This window comes from Rhinolophus hipposideros (genome assembly GCF_964194185.1).
Source record: "Rhinolophus hipposideros genome assembly, chromosome: 7".
Classification (NCBI taxonomy): domain Eukaryota; kingdom Metazoa; phylum Chordata; class Mammalia; order Chiroptera; family Rhinolophidae; genus Rhinolophus; species Rhinolophus hipposideros.
In genome coordinates, this window is record NC_138053.1 from 50,084,577 (window position 1) to 50,104,869 (window position 20,293).

General features: G+C 41.4%; 1 protein-coding gene across 1 annotated transcript in view; it reads left to right on the forward strand.

The window, feature by feature from the left end:
* Window positions 1-20,293, forward strand: part of ARSB (arylsulfatase B) — a 146,639-nt gene that overhangs the window by 103,110 nt on the left and 23,236 nt on the right. The gene's annotated exons all lie outside the window — the stretch shown is intronic.

Here is a 20,293-nt window from a genome sequence, read left to right on the forward strand (position 1 = left end):
TTTTCATCTTTAAAATTTTTGTGTAACAATTTTATTAATGGCTGCATGTCATGGTATTCTGTGACATGGATCTACCATTCTAACATGTGGAAATACTTTACTTAACCATTACACTATTTTTGCATTTGTCAGGATATTTTCAATTTTTCATTAATGTGAATAAAGCTGCAGTCACCGTCCATTATTTAGAGAGGATAATGTCTAAAACAAAATTCCTGGGTCACAGGGCATAAATATTTTGAAGATCCTTTGATGTATTATGACCTAGTTCCTTCCCTGAAATGTTGTTGTGTTGATAGTTCTACCATCACTACATAGGAGTCCTTACTTTTTGGAATCTTGGCTAGAAGGTATATCAACACTTTTTTAAACATGTGCCAATTTTGTTAATAAAATAATATGTGATTTTAATTTGGATTTCTTTGATTACTGCTGAGGGTAGGCTTATTTTTCATTTGCGGGCCATGATTCCTACTGCCTGTCCTTTTCTCATGTAAAGTACTAGGCTGTACTTTAGGTCTCCAGAACTTTTTCATCTTATAATTGGAAATTTGTGCATTTTGATTACCATCACCCATTTTTCCTACCCCCCAGCTCCTAGCAATTATCAATCTATTCTCTGTTACTGTGAGTTCAGTTTAATATGTGGTATCAGTTAAAAAACTAAAGTTTCTTATTTAATTAATACTTTCAGCATCATGTATTGCATTATTCATTATTGTTCACTGCCTTACTCTTAGTTCACAAAAAGTAAAGCATTAGACAGAGACTTACACATAGGTAGTTTATTTGAAGTGATCCCAGGGTGCAGGAGTAAGGAACAGATTTAATTTTATATAAATTCAGTGCTTACTCCTATTACTATAACTAATTTTATCTTGAGTATAAATTTTCTTTTGATTTTTTTTTTTTATTCGTTTGGGTTCATCTTTGAATTATCTTCTTTCCATGGAAATTTCATGGATGGTGTGCTTTCGGAGGCCTTGCATATTCGAGAATAGTGTATGTCTTTCTGTTACATGCATGACAACTTTCTTGGGTCAATAATTCCACGGACACAATTTTTTCCTTCAAAATTTTGTAGACATTGCTCATGGTTTCTAATGCCTATTGTTGCAGAAAAGCAATTTCAATACAGCCTGATATCTTTGCTTTGGAGGTAATCCAGTTTTTCTCCCCGGCCTGGATAATTATAGTATTCTGTCTTTAGTACTGATAATTAATATAGATAGCTGGATAGATAGATGAATGGATGGATGGATGTAGAGATAGAGATACTCTCCAGTATATTTTGGATTTATTTCATCATTTCTTCCTGGTACACCGTGAGCACTGCACAATTCAAGTTCTTTTTCCCCAGGAAAGTTTTAATCTGATATATCTTTGCACTTTGTCTCTGTTAAATGTGCTCTAGTCTTTTGGGTAGTAACACTACTTATATGTATGTTGAATATCCTTTGTCTTTCATATATATAATATGTTCCTTCACTTCTCATTGTATGTTTTTGTCCTTTTCCCCTACCTTCTGGTGTGAGTTTCATTTTGTTGATATTATTTTGTTTTTACCCATCTTATTTTGCTTCTCTTTAATGCTTCCAGTGGCATTTCAAAATGTAGTATGGCAAATCTCTTGTCTCACTACCTTTTTATAGGCTGTCCAGCTGTTTTTATTTTTAAAAAATATCAATTTTATTATTGTATCTTTTGCCTTTTCTGTCACAGAGTTAATATTTCACCTCATTGTATTAACTACACAAAGTTGATCCTAACAGCTTATTTTTTTCCCAGTAAATAGTGCTCAGGTATGCAGTGCCTCTCCCTCTACAATTATATGTTCATCTCCATTCATGTTGTGAAATACTTTCATATTTCTGTATATTTTAATATTCATGTTGGTATATTGTTACTGAGTAAATTAGCTGGATATGCTAAAAATAGCATAGCTAGATTATCTTTGGGTTCCATGCTGTTAGAATAATCTCAAATATAAAAGTGGGAGGACTCGTTTACATAAAATATATAGAACTAGCTCAGTGATTCAATAGCCTGATTTCAACCATATATTCACATTTGTATGAGTTTATTTTTAATCTTTTCATGAGTTATAAAGAGCAGCATTTATCCTGCATTGAGCTCAAATGAATATACATCCTTTTAAAAGAAAATATTGACAGTAGAAACCAAATTAGAAAAAAATGGAAATAGAGGTACATAAATCACCAGACACTTGGAAGAACATGTAAGCAAATCTAAGAACGGCATGTTTTTCATAATTTTACATTTTCCCTTTTTAAAAAAAATCACTTTCCAAATTATTGATGGTTTGGCAGCTCCAAGGATGACATCAGCCTTTTCGTTGTGCGGTATCTGCTTTCTTTTAGATAACTTGATGGCACTTCATCAAGTTTTGGTGATTACGTTGAATTAAAAACCAACTGGGTTTAAGCTTAAATTCCCTCAACTGCTAAACCAAACACATTCCTGACCTTGGACGTGCTTTTGAGCACTTCTAAAAATTTGTATTGTCCATTGGCTGCTTTATTTCTAGAAGCAGAGGTAAGCAAGTGAGAGAAAAATGCCCTCTTTAGAGTTACTAAATCATATCTGTCAAAATGCACTGTATTGTCAGTGCAGTACTCCAGCTGTTCAGATGCTTTCAGACCAGTGATCCTCTGTTCTCTTCCTTAACCTGACCCCGAATCAAGGTTTAATAATCTTGGCATTGTTTTCCCACTTCAGAAAATCTCAGTTACCTGAGCTGTAGTCTTTCTCAGCAGTCAGGGGTAGATTCTGACCATCAATGAGGTGGTAAAGCCAAGATAATACTAGGAATTAGGGTGTTAATGGGGAAGAAAAGAAAACAGTCTGTAAACAGTACTAACACCTTTCCTGCATCCCTGAAGAACTCACCTGAGACCAGGAGGTAAAAACACTTGCATTTTAAAGGTCTGGCCTATCACCCTAGTCTAAACCAGTGCTTCTCAAACTTGAATGAGCACAAGGATGACCTCATTCCATAGGCTGAGGTGGGGCCTGAGTCCAGCATTTCTAACCAGCTCCCAGGTGGTACCAGTGCTGCTGATTTTCCGACCACACTTGGAGTTGCCAGCCTTTCGTCTAGAAAGGACTTTCACCCAATCTGAAGCTCAAGATTTATAATTTAAAATATTTGCATGAATATTTGATTTAAGACTAATTGAATATATTTGTGAGATATGCAATTACAGAGGTACAAGACCTTAAATTTCAGAACTGTTTCGTGTTTATATCTCCACCACCACCCCGAGTTCCTGTTTAGGCTAATTGGGTAGCAGTTTACATTATCTTTCTCATTATTCAAATGCCAAATTGTTTTCTGATCCTAAAGTTACCTTGTTTGATGAAAAAAATTCAGAGTAAGGCAAAAAAAAAAAATCCAAAATAAGTCAACAAGGCATGAATATTTTGAAGCTCATCTCAGAAGCTTAGCTCCTTTTTCTTTTTGTTCCTGATGTTCTCATTCTGTCAACATTCAGAAAGAAAACCCAAACTTCCAAAAAATGTGAATTAAACATCTACCACTCGAGTCAGGAATGAGGAAGCCGACTTCTTCTCCTACCCAAATTCTCTGAGACCTTGGTTGGGTTGTGGGTTCTGACTCCTTTCAAGTACTTCCTCTGATCTTGCAGCGTATTGGGGAGAAACTCCAGTGAGCCCCCAGAGAGAAGAAGGAGAGAAACTAGAAACTAGGTGACTAACCACGCTCCTTCTGTGTGGAAAGGAGGAACATTCCCCATGCTCATACACCCAAGTAAATGGCGGAGTGGTTACTCTGGTGTGGGTTTTGACTTCCATGCATCCGTGTGGCTGGTCAAAGCAGTAGCTGCTGGGAGGCGTGTTGTCAGTTACTCTGTCTTTGAGGAATCCAGAGCATCCCTACCCATTGTCATTATGTGAGCTCTTTCTCCATCCTGCACTCAGTAAGCTTGTTTTCTCTTCTCTTTTCTCAAACATAAAGGCATACACATAGCTACAATTTCAGAGAATCTTAAAAATGGGCCTAATCGCTTACCACGTTCAGAGGGAAAATGGTAGAGCTTGATGTTCTTGTAATATTGCAAAGAAGAAAACCTATTCTTTTTTCCACATGAATTGGCGCCTCTGTTTGGAACATCCTAAGACTCTACAGGTTTCGTTTAAAGATTGGAAACAAAACATTATATGTAATACGTAAGTGGGAAAAGAAAACACATTGTAAAATTTTGTGTTCAGTATCATCTCAATAGTATAAAAAAATAGGCATCAAAATAGGATAAAAAGAATAAACCAAAATGTTATAATGGTCCATTAGCTTTGAAGAATGAGATTATGGATGCTTTTTTGTTATCTTTTTCATTCTGTTCAGTATATGCCAGATTTTCTAAGAGTTTGTATTACTTATACATTAAAAAAATAGAACGAAAAACAAAAAGGAAACAAAGCAACACTGTGATCAGGCTGAAAGTCCCTGAGCCTCTACCTCCAACCACCAAATGAGTCTAAATCTCTGTTCGGGCACTTGGGTCTGTAGTTAATTGTTTGATGTTTTTATGTGGTGTAGATCTGTGTACTGCTTCGGCGACAGGAATAAATTAGAGTGTCTCGGTAAAGACCAAACTCATCAATTTTCCCAAAATCTGTATTTGATTAATTCTACAAAGGTCCAGGTCAAAGTTATCCCTCAAACCTTATTATTTTAATAAAGAAGCCCAAAGTTTCCACGTTTGTCAGGAAATTCATTATCACTGTAAAATAGCAAAAGGTCACAAAATGTCTCCTTCCACAATCAAATAGCATATAAGAAAATTTTCTTTTTCTCAACAATTCATTACCCCAGCTGAACCAAGAGAAACCTCTGACATTTCAGATCCTTTTGCTTCAGGGGAAATAAATGTTCCATAGATCATGGAGAAAAATGACAAACAAATTAATGAAAAACAAATACACTCCTGCAGTATAGCCAGCCATGCCAGACCAAACACAAGTCAGAGTCAGCTTTTATTTTCAGGTCTTGCCAACTCTAAAGAGTGACAGTTTTCATAATGGCATCAGCACTTTAGTTACAGAAAGTTGTACACTCTCCAAAGAAATACAAATTAAAGAAGGATGCAATGGAAAAACAGAAAGAGAAATTCTATCATTTCATGCATATTTAACTAGTGGGAAAGTCATTGCTGGCAAAGCATTATTGAAAGCTCCAGCTAATAAGTGGAAGCATTCTTGAAGTTATTCACGCCTTTCTTCATATGCTTCATACCAAATTGTAACTTGAATGAATTTATCACAATTTTCCCACATCCTAAAAATTCCCATCTTTAATTCTGCTTCATTCTGGCCACCTTTCTTTATCTCTAAACTTTGTCAGGGAGTATTTTAGATGTGCTTTCTCCATATCTTCAATTTCCATTTGTTTATAAACTATTAATTTTAAGATGAAGTACATTAGTACATTTTCATTTTCATTTTTTAAAAACGCAATATAAAGCCAAAATGCACTATGACTCCCAATCCAAGTCCCCTGCCAAAAGATGACCAATGCCAAACAGTTTGTTTTCTAGACCACTAAAGACATACTTACTTATAAAATATGGATGTATGTAGGTATGTGTGTGTGTGTCTGTGTGTGTGTGTGTGTGTGTGTGTGTGTGTGTGTAAAATACTTTCTTCACATAAATGGTATCATATAAAATGTACTTCTTTGTAACTTTTTTTTTTTCACTCATCCACCTGCCTTGGAGATCTTTCCAGGTCAATACATAGAGAGCATTGGTTCTCAACTGGAGGCAGTTTTGCCCCACAGGGGACGTTTGGCAATTTCTGGAGACAGTTTTGGGGGTCACAATCTGGGTGGTAATGCTCCCAGCATCTTATAAGTAGAGACCAGGGATGCTGATAAACATCCCATAATGCACAGGACAGCCAGGACAAAGAATTGTCTACCCCAAAATACTGAGGTTAATATATGGATCTACTTGATTCTTTTCACTGCTGCATTGCATTCTGTAATTTATTTGCCAGTCACGTAACAACGTACATTTAGATGAATTTTTTAAAACTTATTTATTTGTACCCATCACCGAGTGTTTCTTCCATGTACTTTTTACCCAATTGCAATCTGTCTTCTTCCACAAATACCCCTTCGGTTACCAGTGGCCTCCTAATTTCCAAATCCTTGGCTCGTTTCAGGATGAGCCAACTTGGCCTTTCCGTGACGTCTGTCAGTGCTCATCAGCCCCTTCTCTGGAAGCACTTGGCCCGCGGCCCAAGACTCTGCCCTTACCTCTTCTGTGGTCCCTTTCAGTCTCTGTGGCCAGCCAGCCACCATGCCCTGAGCTCTTGCTGTCCTCCAGGCCCCATGTTAGACATTAGGGGTGTGGAGATGAACTGTGGGAAGGTCCCAGCCCTAGCGACCCTCTGGTCTAGAAGACAAGCACATGGACGAGTTGTGCATGTGGTTGGCTGAGTGATTGAATGCATAATTAGATACAGTATAAAAGATTTTAAAGGACAATAGAAAATGTTTTTCCTTCATGGCTCAGAATTTACTGCATATTTTCTCTTCTTGACTACTTCTTCTACCAAATATATTTTAAAAAATAAATCAAGAAAAATGCTTTTCTCACATTTTCCCACCATCATTCTTTTTTGTTTTCTGCTTTGAAACAGCATTATTTCCCTTGTGCTCTACAGGGAATGCACTCAGCCTTGGCCAAGGCAGAGAAAAGATCAAATTAGAGAAGCAACCCTGCTTGCTGCTGGTCCAGGGGCAGGAAGCGAGGTTGACACTCCCTCCTCTCCATCTGGAGTGCCCTTCCCTTCCCCTTTCTTCTCAACCTCCTAGGGATTGTGGGACCCCAGGAGTGGGCTGAGCTGTCCTGCTGCCTGGCCCTTGTTTCCCTGATCAAGGGACCTTAAGACTCCACCTGAAACCTGACAGTAAAGGAAGTCCCAACTATAAATCCAACTCAGTGCTCAGATTAGACTCCTTAAATCTCTATGCACTACATGCTCACTGGGCAGGCCTTGGGGAGATACAGATACATGGAACATGGCCCTGCCCCCAAGGAGCTGGATGGAGCTGCAGGGTTGGGGTACATATAAGCAGCCACTTAGATTGTAAAGCAGGGTAAACCTAGCCCTAAAAAGAAGATTGAACAAAGGTGCTTAAGGAGAAAGGGGGGGATTATTAAGCAAGGTCCTTGAAAATCATTTCCCTTCTCTCTTAGAAGTAAGAGCAGCTATGTTTAATGGATTCTTTTGATATAAACACGAGAAAAGTAGGATTTCTGAAAGGAAGAATGAAGTGTCAAAAGAACTGGATTCTAGAGTGCCATTCTGCTGAGCACGATGTAGTTTGAGTAAGATCCCAGACCTTAGACAGGGGGTTTTATCTCAAATATTGCTTTTGGATCCAGGATTATGACTATCTCAGTTCCAACTGCTCAACACTGAGCAGCCCTGCATGTATGTCAAGGATCTTAATTTGACTCATTTCTGTTCAATTTCACTTTAGTCAAGTTTTCTAATTCTTAAAGGCACACCCACTGATTGCTTCAGATCTGTGTGTACACGTTTTTCAGGGTCTATATTTATATTTCTAATTGCTTCTGTTGAAGCCGGGTGAGGTGTTAGGAGCATAAAGGATGGAGCTCAAGCATAGAGGCTTTTGCCATAATCTACAAGCCCCTCTAGACAAAGGGCAGAAAGGAAGATTTGACAGATGTGTGGGATTGGGGAGAGCAGTGCAAATGGAGAGAATGAAGCAGTTGGTTGAATGGGTCAGTGAACAAGGACAACAATAATAATAACCATAACTGTGATTTATTTTTAATCTACTAATGCCCATTAGTAGAGAACTGGTTGAACTTGAGTTGGGAGGCAGATAGAGTATGGCTGCAGATATTCCCATAGGACTGCTATATTTATTTCCTATTGCTGTGTAACAAATGACCACAAACTTTACAGCTTAAAACAACACCCATTTATTATCTCAGTTCTCAAGGTCGGAATTTCGGACAGGCTCAACTGGGCGCTCTGCGTAGGGTCTCACAAGGGTGCCATCAAGGGGTCCGTCAGGCTGGGCCTGTCACCTGGAGGCTCTGGGAAGAATCTTCATCCAGATTCTTTCAGGTTGTTGGCAGAATTCAGTTGCTTGTGGCTGCAGACTGAGATCCTGTTCTCCCCATGGGGACTGCTCCTAGCTTCTAGAGGCTGTTCTCAGGTCCTTGGCCATGAGCTCCTTCATCTCAAAGTCAGCAAGCACTTTCCCTGTGGAATCCCTATCAAGTCTAGAATCTCTCCGACTTGTTAGGAGCCAAAGGAAACGATGTTTCCAAAGGGCTCGTGATTAGGTTGGGCCAACCAGATAATCTCCCTATCTTGAGGTCACTGATAAGAGCTACATCACCTCTGCAGAGTCCCTTTTGCTGTAAATCACATAATCCTGGGCGTAACACCAGGGGGTGAAGGTCCTGGGGCTTAGAAGGCAGTCACAATAGCTGCCCAGGGTGTGGTTCCATCTAACCTTTAAGTGACACCTGGAAATCCAGGGCTCACTGCACCCTGGATCTCGGAGGGTGGGAGTGGTGCAGACGGAGAGTGACCCAAGGAAAGCAAAAAGTTCTCCAGGAGCCAAACAGAGGACTTTTGTAGGCCGAGTCAGGTGACTGAGCTGAGGAATTAAGCTCCTTTCATCAATAAGCATTTTGCTGAGCAACATCTTTGCTGGGCCTAATAAGCATCAAAATGATGATGGAGAACATAGGGTCCCTGCCCTTTAGGAGTTCACAGTGTCGAGAAATTCAAATCTCCTAGACTGGAAATACTGTCCTGATCAAATTTGTACTCTGAGAAATCTACGTAGCTTCAGAGAAATAATTTTATATATTTTATAGACTGGCCTGGGTGCCTACTGCTGTTGTAGCTACCACCAGCTTTCTACTAAAGAAGATAATTCAGTCTACAGAAGCAGGGATTTCAGAGGCAAGCTTGTAGTTCTGAAAGGGGGCCTCAAAGCCTCAGGAGTCTCCAGCAGAAATGGCAGCAAAGGGAGGGACCAGGAGGTGGACAGGTGCCTTCATGGAGAAAGAAGAGGTCCTAGGAGGCCACCTCGCTCATATCAACCATAAACTACCCACGATGGATCATTCCTCATCGTATTTCAAAACCTCTCCAGAGATGAGAATTCCTCAGGCTCCCTCATGATCCAAAGTTCTTTATTTTACCTTTTTCCCAAAATGTAAAATCCTTTCCCTTTGTTCATTCCTTTGTGGAAATAAAAAGTAAGTCCTTCACATTCGTCTCACAATAAGAAGTTTCATGCAGCTTTGTTCTGAACATTCAAATGAATGATGTTTGGATCTTTTCTTATTACGTAATAGCATCTGGACCTGAGGGGGAAAAAAAAGAGTCAAGTCAGAAAAACCAGAGATCAGGAAAAGCCATCTTCAGAAAAACGTGGGAGCAAGGATAGTAGGCCCAGAAGCTTTCTTCTGCCTTTTTTGACAAGCTGCCATGAACAGTTTCACAGGTTGCTAACTGCACAAGGACACAGCCTGTCCTCCATTTGCCAAGTCATGCTTCTTGGCGCAGAAAGTGTGTCTTGTTCTAATCTGAATAAGGCACTCTGCAAACTTGTGGGGCCCTGCTCTTTGTAGCCTGCTCTCTCCTTATCTTGAACCTGTGACTCATAGTGAGATGTATGAAAAGCAATCAATTTCTTAGATAAAAAGCAGGGAAGAAGCAATAGAGACTAGAAGGAAACCCAAGGGGAAAGCCGATAGGGGAAAAGCCGATAGGGAAGGATGGAGAAAGGAGGTGGCCGAATGACCTCCTAATTAGGAATTTTAGGAAGATGGTCTGCCCTATTCTGCAACCATGAGACTAGAGAATAGCATTCTCTTTAAAATAACAATTCATGTACAGTCAGCTTCATGAGAAGATTATTGGGTTGTGATTCAATTTACAGACATAAGATTAAGCCTAACAGCTTTCATCTTACACTCAGTTTTCTGTCTGGCTGGTTTGTTTTTGTTGTTATTTTTGTTTGGTTTGGGGACTTTTGTGTTTCTTTCTATATTCAAACGAATACTTCTTGGTACCCGATTATGTTCACAGCCATCCCCTTTTTCTTATACATCGGTCCTGTATATACCGATCCTCAGTCTTCAGAGAGCATAAACTCACCTGGGCAGCATCTTTAAAATGCAGCTTTCTGGGCCCTTCCTCCATAGAGCTTGAGGATCTCTGAAACTATAGTTTGATCAAACACCCGGGAGTTTATAAGATACAAGGACTACACTTTGAGGAAGGTTGTTATAAGGATAGAAAGAGTATAACTCAGAGTTCTTCGTCCTCAAAGAGCATGCAAAGGAGTCAGGGAAATACAACATAAACATATTTCAGACTAACAATACTAACAGACTAATACATACATAACAGTGGCTGCTGAAGCGCTAAATGAGTAATAGAGAACATAGAGAATAGGTGAGACATTATATGGGGAGAGGAATATGTCTAAATAGAGTTCTCAGAAGATTTCAGAAAAGAGATTGGATTTTAACCAGGTCTTTGAAAGAAGGAAGCAGACACTTCAGGTGGGGAATGTGTATTAAGACAAGCACTGTGGTCTTATGTGGTGGCAGACAGCTCAAAGCTATGTAGGGGGACACTGAATTGTATCTCCTCATTGCTTCCCTGATGATTCCTCTTGAACCATAACCTCGTTCTTCCTTTTTAGGTTGCTTTTAAGACTATTTCATAAGAGATTGCACATGTACATGGAAAGAGATTAATCACTGTGGATATATATGCACTGAGTTGTGTATAATTTCAGCCTGATTTGTTTAAGTGTCTATACTGTTGAAAAACTCTATGGACTCCAAATGGCATCTGATTATTAAATTCATATGCCAGAGCCTTTCATAAACAATGGACATTTTTGCACTGTATATTTTCAGCATACTTTTTTACTCTGTATATTTTCCTTCAGAAGTGGGAGGCCTACAGACGTCTCAATCTATGCTGCCAATCAGTGAAATCGAGGAAGTGATCACGAAATTAAATGTGAAAACACTCTATCTACCTTTTGCCATGTGGAGCCTTTGTTTATTCATGTAACCCATATTTGGAGCACATTCTTTTTAAATGGATTACTCTCTAAGTGTTTTTATTGGAGAGTGTTTGATACTTCTGTTTTATAATTCTTTTTCTCACTCAAGCAATTTTGAATATCAGAATACAGTTTCAGAATACATGTTTAGTAAAATCAGAAGAAAATGAAGAGAACTCTCTCTTTTACTGATACTCATAATAAATACAAAAGGAGAAAAATACAGCTTTGTATAGTACTGCATGATTCTATGATTTAGACCACAAATCACTGCTGTGGTTTTTTAAAGTGATAAATGAATGCTATGTGACTTCAGGTGGAGACTATACCTACAGTTTAATTTGTATAATAACTGCAGACGGGAAAAGCTATCTGTTGAAATATATTTACTTATTCCTTCCATATACAGTCATAATTTGTGAAGTTTTTAATCATCGCCAATTATTACTACACTCATGTGTGCCCAGGACAATTCCAAGTCCTTGAAGTTTTAGCTAATGCTACCTTGTGTGTGTATACTCGCACTCATGTGTATTTGAAGAGAATGTTCCTGTGACTTTGTTTCTGTAATGTGACCATATCAAACATTTAGGGTTATTTTAATCATACTAGCATTCATTTCTACCAAATTGATCTTGACTATCGTATTGCCATCCCCAATCTATTACAGACAGACAGTACATCAATGCATTGGTAACATGTAGATCAAATTTGAAGTTTCCTTGAACAAATTTCCCAGCCTGGTTTTAGACTGTTGCTCATTGAGGAGTCGGTCTGCTCTCTCTCCTCTCTCTCCTCCGTACTGCAAATACTCTCCTCTTAGGCCAGGTGGGTGCCCTCTAGGACACTGCTCTCCTTGGCTCAGTGTCTGTGCTCTCGCCTGTGCTTCTCTCGTGCAGTTCCCAGGAGCTAACAGACAGCCAAGCACTTGCCTGCTGCTCTGTAAATACTGACCCACACCTCAAGTGGAGGCGCCTTTGAGCACTTTCCTATTTCCAAATTGATTTGCTTGGCGTTCCCAATATGCAAACCCATATGTACTCTTTCCTTATTACAGGGATGTGGCACTTCTTCCAATCTCTTGAACTGTCAAGTGGATCTAAATTCACATCTTCCAGGTGGCACTTGGCCAAAAATTCTGGATATTTAATCTATGGTGCAAGGTTAGTTCAGTTGGCAGATAGCCTTCCAGTTAAAAAAGAAAATCGTGGATGAAATGTGAATATACTGTTGTTCTCCATCTGCATTAATAATTAGTATTTTCCACATATTAGGCCTCTGCTTTTTATATTAAGTTTTAAGGACATAGTGTAGTCAAGATTCTATATTCATTGCTTCACACAATATGTAGTTCCTGAGATTGCTATATAATTCCAAATGTTGATACACCCAAAAAGAGAGTTTGCTTTTCCCTCTCACACATCTGTTTTGCTTTATGTAAGAGAAATTTCTTATGCCAGAATGGCTTTCAGTGGATATAGGCAATCTGCTTTATGTTGAGCCTCTGCAGTTCCCAGATGCAAATGTTTAAAAGCCAGTGAGGTTAACATGGTTATTTCTTCATCTGAAACGTCCCCAGTCACTACTTTTGTCCTTTTTTAAAATATATATATGTAGTGTTATAAATCCATTGTGTGTAATCCTTATAGCCTTGCCTGTAATTCTCATATCAGAACTGAATTAACTCTTTAGAGGGCTCCTAGGATGAATTTCTGGGTCCTATAGTTTAAATTGCCAGTCTGATAGTATCCTCTTGGTAGAATTTAGGTTCTCAGGGAGGGAATGAGGGAAGCAGTTTCCCTACCCAGAGCAGAAGCCCACTAACCAAAAGAAGAACCCCGCCGCCACCAGAAGTTCTAGCCTATCAATGCATGCCCTCACCTATTCAATCCACCAGTGTTACTGAGCACTCGTTGTTTCACTCTGCTAGGAAATGTGGGCAGGGCAAGCGTGATGCATGGATACAAACCTCAGAAAATGGGCATTCCAGTTGGACAGAGGGGACCTCAAATAACAATAGGATGGCAGTGTGGGTGAGGTCCAAACCAGGCTTCTGCACTGCGCTGTTGCTGCTGCATAAGAAGGGAGCGCCCTCAGCTTATCACACGCACAGCTCCAGATTGTTTCCCAAAATTTTGCATTTAATCTAACACTTTAGGACCTGAATTTTCCACAGAAATGTACCTAACTTTTCTTGTGTTTCTAAATTATGCTATGTAAAGCCTTCTGTGTAGCAAGACGTTTAATGATGTTAACAACACTAGGTCGAAGGCCATTGAGTCTTGAGAGAAATCCAAACACAGTCATTTTCTGATACAGCTGAGCCTGGGAGTCTGTGGTTGGAAGTGCCTGAAACTCCCAAAGCGCAGGAAGGCCAAGTACAGATCCTGGTTGAAGATGTTGAACTAACGTGGTCCCCCGTTGCGCTCACTGTTTGCAGATGGAAGGCCTTGTATTTTCTGAAAACACATCCTAAATAAAAACTCAAAAGCCTTTCAGGGCTAAGTACAGTCTTGTGATTGAAGGTGCAGCTCTGTTAGTGTCTAGAATTAGAACTGCGTAGTGTGTCCCCCGGAAAATAAGCTCACGTGGCAAAAATAGACAAAATCTGCCCCCTGCCAAATGATGTCAGCAGAAATCTGGTCTGCTTTCTGAAATGGAATGTAGGTTTCCAAATTCTCTCCACAGTCTCTTTCCAAAGCAAATGAGAAACAAATAACTCACAGGCACCAACTTCATTTTTCCATTCAAAGCAAAAAGGTTTTCACTGTTCTGCTTCTCCCTCTCGCTTTGCAACTGAATTCTCCCTGGAATCCTTGTACCCGTGGTTGTAGAAATTCATGGGATCTGGATGCTGGTTTGGGACATCAGTGCAATCACTCCATTCTATTTCTCCTCTTTTCCTGACTCCTTGTGTAGCAGGCTCTGTCTTGTGTCTGTCCCCAAATGAGAAATGACTGTCCTACTCTGAGCACCTGAAGAAAAGACAGGTTAGCATTCTGCCTTGGGAGGGAGACCTGAGGGGCCCGTGAGGCATATGGGTGACAGGAAGTTCAAGAAGTAGAGATTAGGAGAGCTGAGTTTGCTAAGGATAAGCTGGGGAGCAGCGCCGTTTCTTCTGGGACAACAGATGGGCCACTCTGTCCTGGATCAAGGGGTCCAATGGGGAGTTCCCCACGGTAAGCCACCAGACCGTGACTGGACAAGGAGGGCCCAGAGACAGGCCCTGCTTATACAGCCGATACCTTCTGCCAACATTCAGCTGCCACTGATTCTTCTCTGAGACTTGGGATCCCAGAGACAGCCAGAATCACAGGGTCAGGCAAGTGGGCACGTAGTTTAAGAAGTACATCACTAGAATGGGGTTTGGGGCCAGAGCTGCAGGCCTGCTGTGAGAAGAGCAAGGCAGACCTGGCCCAGGTCTAATGTAATGGGCAGAGCAGGAGCCCAGGGCCTAAAGCCCACAGGCAGCGAGTGTGGCCAGATGCCGTGTACCAATCAGCTGCAGAGTTGCTCCTGCGTGGTGTAGGGCCTGGTCCCGTGGATCTGGCTGGCCTCAGCCTGACTACAGCATAGATCTCCCAGCTCCAGCTAAATGACAAGAAGTACGCATAACTCTGGGAGTTGAGCCAGACCTGACAGCCCCTATATGCTCCAGAATAATGTCTCCTTGTTTGTTCCTCACTCCTTCTAGCTCTTCCATGGGACTGGCCCTTGGTGTAGACATAGGAGACAGTCACCCGCGATATGTGCCGAAAGGTCTGTCACCAGATGCTTCTCCCACTGACTGGAGGTGGGCCTGAAATGCTCTCCATAGGAGTCACGTGCCTGCATAGCCTCCCTTAGTGAGTGCCCAGTGCCTGTTCCAAACAGAGCTGGACTCAAGTCCACACTGCAGCGGCCCTGCTGAGGCCAGGCCCAGCCCCATTTCCTGACCCTCCCCCTCGATGGCTCATCTCAGCGATGCCATATTCTTCCTGTCCCCCAAATATGCCACGTGCTTTCCTGCCTCCGTGCTTTTTCTCATGCTGTTCCTTTTTTGCCTTTCTTGCCTTCCTCTGCTTAGTCAAATCTGACTCATCCTTTGAGATTAGTTCCAATGTAATCTTCCTTGATAAGGCCTTCCGAATGGCACTGCCATCACCTGTCCAGGCAGACGTAAGTGTGCACTCGTGGCTTCTCCTTCAGTGACCACTCAGCATTTGATATGCACCTCTAGCCCATTACGACAGGCGTATTGTCAGATTCCAAACCTCTAAAAGACAGGGACCTGGGTATGTATCCATTTGTCTTTGTGTCTCTTCCTAGCAAGTGCTGGAAAATAGTTTGTAATTTACCCATGTCTGTATTGCAAATCCGCTACCTTAGATGGAAGCCTTTGGCACTCATGAACATGTTAGCTCTGACTAGTTGAAAAAGTAAAAAGCAGAGCAAGGGGAATAGTTATCATCTACTGATGCCTTCTGATGTGTTGTCTCACCTCGCTCCACGTCCTACAGAATGTTAGCCAGGACATCGCAGGCCTGAGCAGGAGGGCTGAGGGGACATCCTGGTTCCCTCCAGTGACACTGCAAACAGGGCAGAAGCATCAGCCAATGCTGAGTACCGGGCCATCCTGCATTGAGATTGGTCCCGTGTGGCCTTCACAAGTATTTGGCTTTCTGAAGCTGCCTGTGGCTCCGGAAACCGGGGAAATGCTTTAATAGGAATGCTTCTCTGTGCTGGGAGGTGTAAATGCAACATGAAATGAATCTCACTCCACCCAGCACAGGATGTGCTCTGCCAGCATGCTGGGCTGCTTCGAGCTAGCTACGTGCCCGCCGGAGAATGCTACCCTCCCAGCTCCCCAGGAGGAAATGCAGGCCTTGTCAGAAAAGTGTCTTAAAAATCAGGTGGAAGCAGGCATTTGAACTAATTGGATGCCTTAGTTCATTCAGGCTGCCTTAATAAAAATACCACTGTCTGAGTAGCTTATAGACGAGAAATTTATTTCTCTCAGTTCTGGAAGGTGGGCAGTCCAAGTTCAAGGTACCAGCATGGTCACAGTCTGGTGAGGGCCCACTTCCTGACTCCTAGGCAGTGCCTTCTCTGGAGCCTCTTATAAAGCACTAATACCATTCAAGAAGGGCGGACCCTCATGACTGAAGTACCTCCCAAAGGCCTCCTAATAATACCATCATCTTTTTGAGTTAGGATTTCAACATATGAATGTGGGGGAAAGAGGACATAAACCTTCACACCATAGCACTGGATATGTGAAGCTATGAGGGAATTACTGTTCACGTTCTAGGAAATATTGCTTATCTTTGCTCATTAATGCGGTAATAGTATTCTGATTATGGTTTTTCTTTTACAAAATCGTTGTGTTTAGAGATACGAGTATATACTTAAGGATTTACAGTTAAAGTGTTATGATGGCTGGGATTTATTTTAAAACAATGTGGGGAGGAGGGAAAAGCAAGGAAAAATATAAAAAGATTGGCCACAAGTGGGTAATTGTTGGAGTTGAGTTGGTGTTTATTTTGCTATTCAGTCTACTCTTGTGAGTGCTTGAAATTTTTCATAATAAGGTGGGTGTTTTTTTTTTAAGTATGTGGGAAAGAAGGTGGAAATAAGGTTATTTTGTTCTCATCTTCTGAATTCTTGGATTCACTGTATTATGTCTTATTGCCTTGCTCAAGGTCACCCCTAAGGATCTCCTAGTTAGGTAAGAAAGTCCAAATTATTGGCATCTCCACCCCTTAAGCACCTTCTTCAAAGGCCTTCCTTTCAGGTTCCTCAAATATATTTAAAGGGCTTTGAAAATAAGACATGACTCCTCCCATTGATTCAGGTATGGTGGTGACATCTTGAAGTCCTGCAAAAGCAGATCTGCACCCCACACTCTGGGCTTAGGCTCCTTCGGGGGCAAAGCATTTGCCTCTCCCAATGAATAGTCACTGCCTCCTTGGTAACAGATTATAGGAGAGACACATGCCATTTTCACTGTGCCTGCATCCCACGGGAGCTGGCATAGGTACATTTTCAAAGAAGGACATTTTCATGGGGCCAACTCTTCCTGGAAGCCAGCTGATGAAGATGCGTTACCTAATAGAGCCCGGGGACCACCAGCCAGTTAGGGACACACTGTGGAAGGCAGGCTCCGCTCTGAATCATTTAATCTCTCAAATGTTTCTATTTTATCTCCCACACAGACTGGATACTCTGAAGTCCATTAGCTTAACGTTTTCCAGAATAGATTTTCATTGGCCTCATTTCCACCACCCTCTTGTTTCCAAACCACTCCCCACTCCCACCGCACCCCACCATGGAATGCTCTGTGCTCACTTTATTGTTCTCAACTCTTCCTGGCTTCATGGCCCAGCTTTCTGCCTATGCAGACCAGAGACGTGGTTGCAAAAAAGTTGAGAAAGAATAGCTAATTGGGGTGATGGGGAATGGAGGAGGAAGTGTGGCACGTGTGTGCCAGCTGGCGAAGTCCTACATGGGGAACTGTAAGACTTAAGAGTTTTGGGGGATACCTACTCGTGTGAGTTAACATCTTGCCTAGCTTCCTGCGCATGTTCCATTTTCTAGTGGTGTGACTTAGAGAAAGCTACCAAAGCCATGCTCACCGCATTTCAGATGCCATAGGAGCTATGGGTAAGCGTGAATACAGTGGATGACTAAGTCGGGACACAGGAGCTGCTGACAGTCAAGAATAATGAGGCTAATCTACCAGGTTGGAATGCAATGGGGGTAAAGGTAGAGTGCTGTGTGTTGGGCCATCGCAGAGAGCAGGGTCAGGAGGAATGGCTGACTGGGAACGTCATAGGAGTTGACAGGATGAGGTGGCCGCACAGACCTCCAAACACATTTTTTAAAACCCAGTTGCATGGATAAAAGAAATGGAAAGCGTCAATACTGTAATGCATCCAGAAGCCACATTTTGTTTCCCGTAAGCTTCTGAAGGGAGTCATCTCCATAAATGTTAGCTGTTAGGATAAAAGGCATTCTAATTTCTCTGGTGGTGCCTGATCCTGTGTGTTGCATGCAGAAGATGATATGTAAAGATCTGGCTTCTTAATGATCTCATGACAACCTTCAGATATAAAATAGTGATGCATGTCCGAGGACATTGTGACTCTGTTATTGCTTTTTATTTACTTTAGGTACTGGTTGGGTTTGCTGTTGTTGTTGTGCCCTTTATGTTCCTAAGTTGCACAATCGGGTGGGAGAGAGGAGGTTCAGGCCAGAGTAGATTTTATAATAATAATAACAATAACAATAAAGACCACCGTATTTTCCCTCAATTTTGTGCCAGGCACAGGCTTAACATTTTACATTGACCCACTTACTCCTCAGAAACCCCTGGAAGATAGGTGGTTTCTCAGAAACCCCTGGAAGATAAGTGGTTTCCCCATTTTACAGAGAAGTAAAGTAAGTCTTAGAAAATTAAGTAAATTGCCCAAGGCTGCACAGCTAGAAAGTGGCAGAGCTGGGATTGCAGGTTTCTTTATTGTTAGAATCCAGGCTCTTCTTCATGCCTACCCAGTGTGGCCCTGTTCACAGTAGTAAGGAGCTGCTCTCCGGAAGTGATTCTTGTGGGCTTCGGCACTGCCATAAGTCTGGCCTTGAACGTGGACCAGAGCCCACAGAGCTGGGCTGTGGACGACGTCAGTAATAACCAGTGGACGTTCCAGCTCACCCAGCTATTTTCCTGATCAGAGGACACAGACCACATATTTATCCTCCCATATTGCCATTCCCTCTCTTTTCCGCATGCTTATCAGGGTCAGAGAGAACCAGAAAACATCTGCTAAAAAGAGTAAGTTTTGCTTTTTCAGTAATAGTTCTTACTGCCATTTTCCTGAAAGCAGAGGAAAAGTTTGCATTAGCCTCTCCCTTCCGAAGTGGGAGATGGAAGAAGGAAAATAATTAAAAATAAAATTGGTGAATAGAAACAAAAAGACATTTTTCTTCCTAAAAAAACCCTCATTTTGTCCTTTTTCTAATCTTATTAAATCTTCATCACATACCTATATAAAATCACTGATTATAATGTAGGTTCTAATAATGTAATGTTAGCTGCCTATGGGCTTTGCTGATTTAATTCTGCTCTGACATGTCACTCAAATGTCAGATTCTTGCTATAGCTAAGTGGTAAATACAGAGAAAGTCACTTAGTATGCAGCTAAACTTGATATGATTATAGGATTAAGCTGATGCTTATTATGCAATTCAATGATTATTAGGAAAAGGGTTTGGTATTTTTAACTGTTCCTTTGAAATGTGATTTATAAATTGGTCGGGGTCTCTGTCTCACTCTCCAGTGTGCTTTCCTTTGAGTAACCCTGTGAGGAACTTCCTGTTTCTAAGAAACTGTGTTGCTCTCACAAAACCATGGAAGCCAAAGCTGAGACTCCCCGGATGGTCTCTGGTCAGCAGAGTCCGGAATGTTGCAGAGAAAAGTCAGTCACTAAACACAAACTGTTTATGGGGCTCCTATTGATCTAACTACTAACTAATTTAAAAGGAACTCAAAAGCATAGTCCCTGCCATTAAGTGGCCTTCTTTTTATAGGAGACTTGACATAAACCTGTGAGAACCCACAGAACACCGGACAGCATTGTCCCAATTCCCGAAGAGTACACAGCTATCAGGGCTGCTGTCCAGGAGCAGGGAGATGCGTCTGGGAGGTGGGAGACAGGCAGAAAGTCTAGCCAACCCCCCTGGGGAAGGGACAAGCCAGTCCCTACCAGGCCATTAACATCTGCACAAGTAGGAACCACCCACTTTTGTCTCCTCTCCAGGATTCACTCTTTGAAAGCATTTGGGTAATTAAAGCTTTCATTTCTGCCTTTGCTTGTTAGTTTTAGTGTATTAATTATCTGCCATGTCAAGAGATTTCCTCTGATCCCTCTGAGGTCTCACCCTTTTCCTCCCAATGGATGTTTCACCCCGCTTGATAAGTCAGAATGGTCCTATCATTTCCATTTCTCCTGTGTCGCATGAAAATTAGGTAGTTCCTAACCTTCCTCTCCTCTCTAATTTACTGTCTACTTTCTTCCTTAAGTGATGCTTATGTAATTACATTGACCAAGTCCTCTAACCTCAGTGGTAGGTGGGTTTGAAAGGGCTGCCAAGGCAAGGAGAAGAATGAACTAGTTTTGATTAAAAGAATTC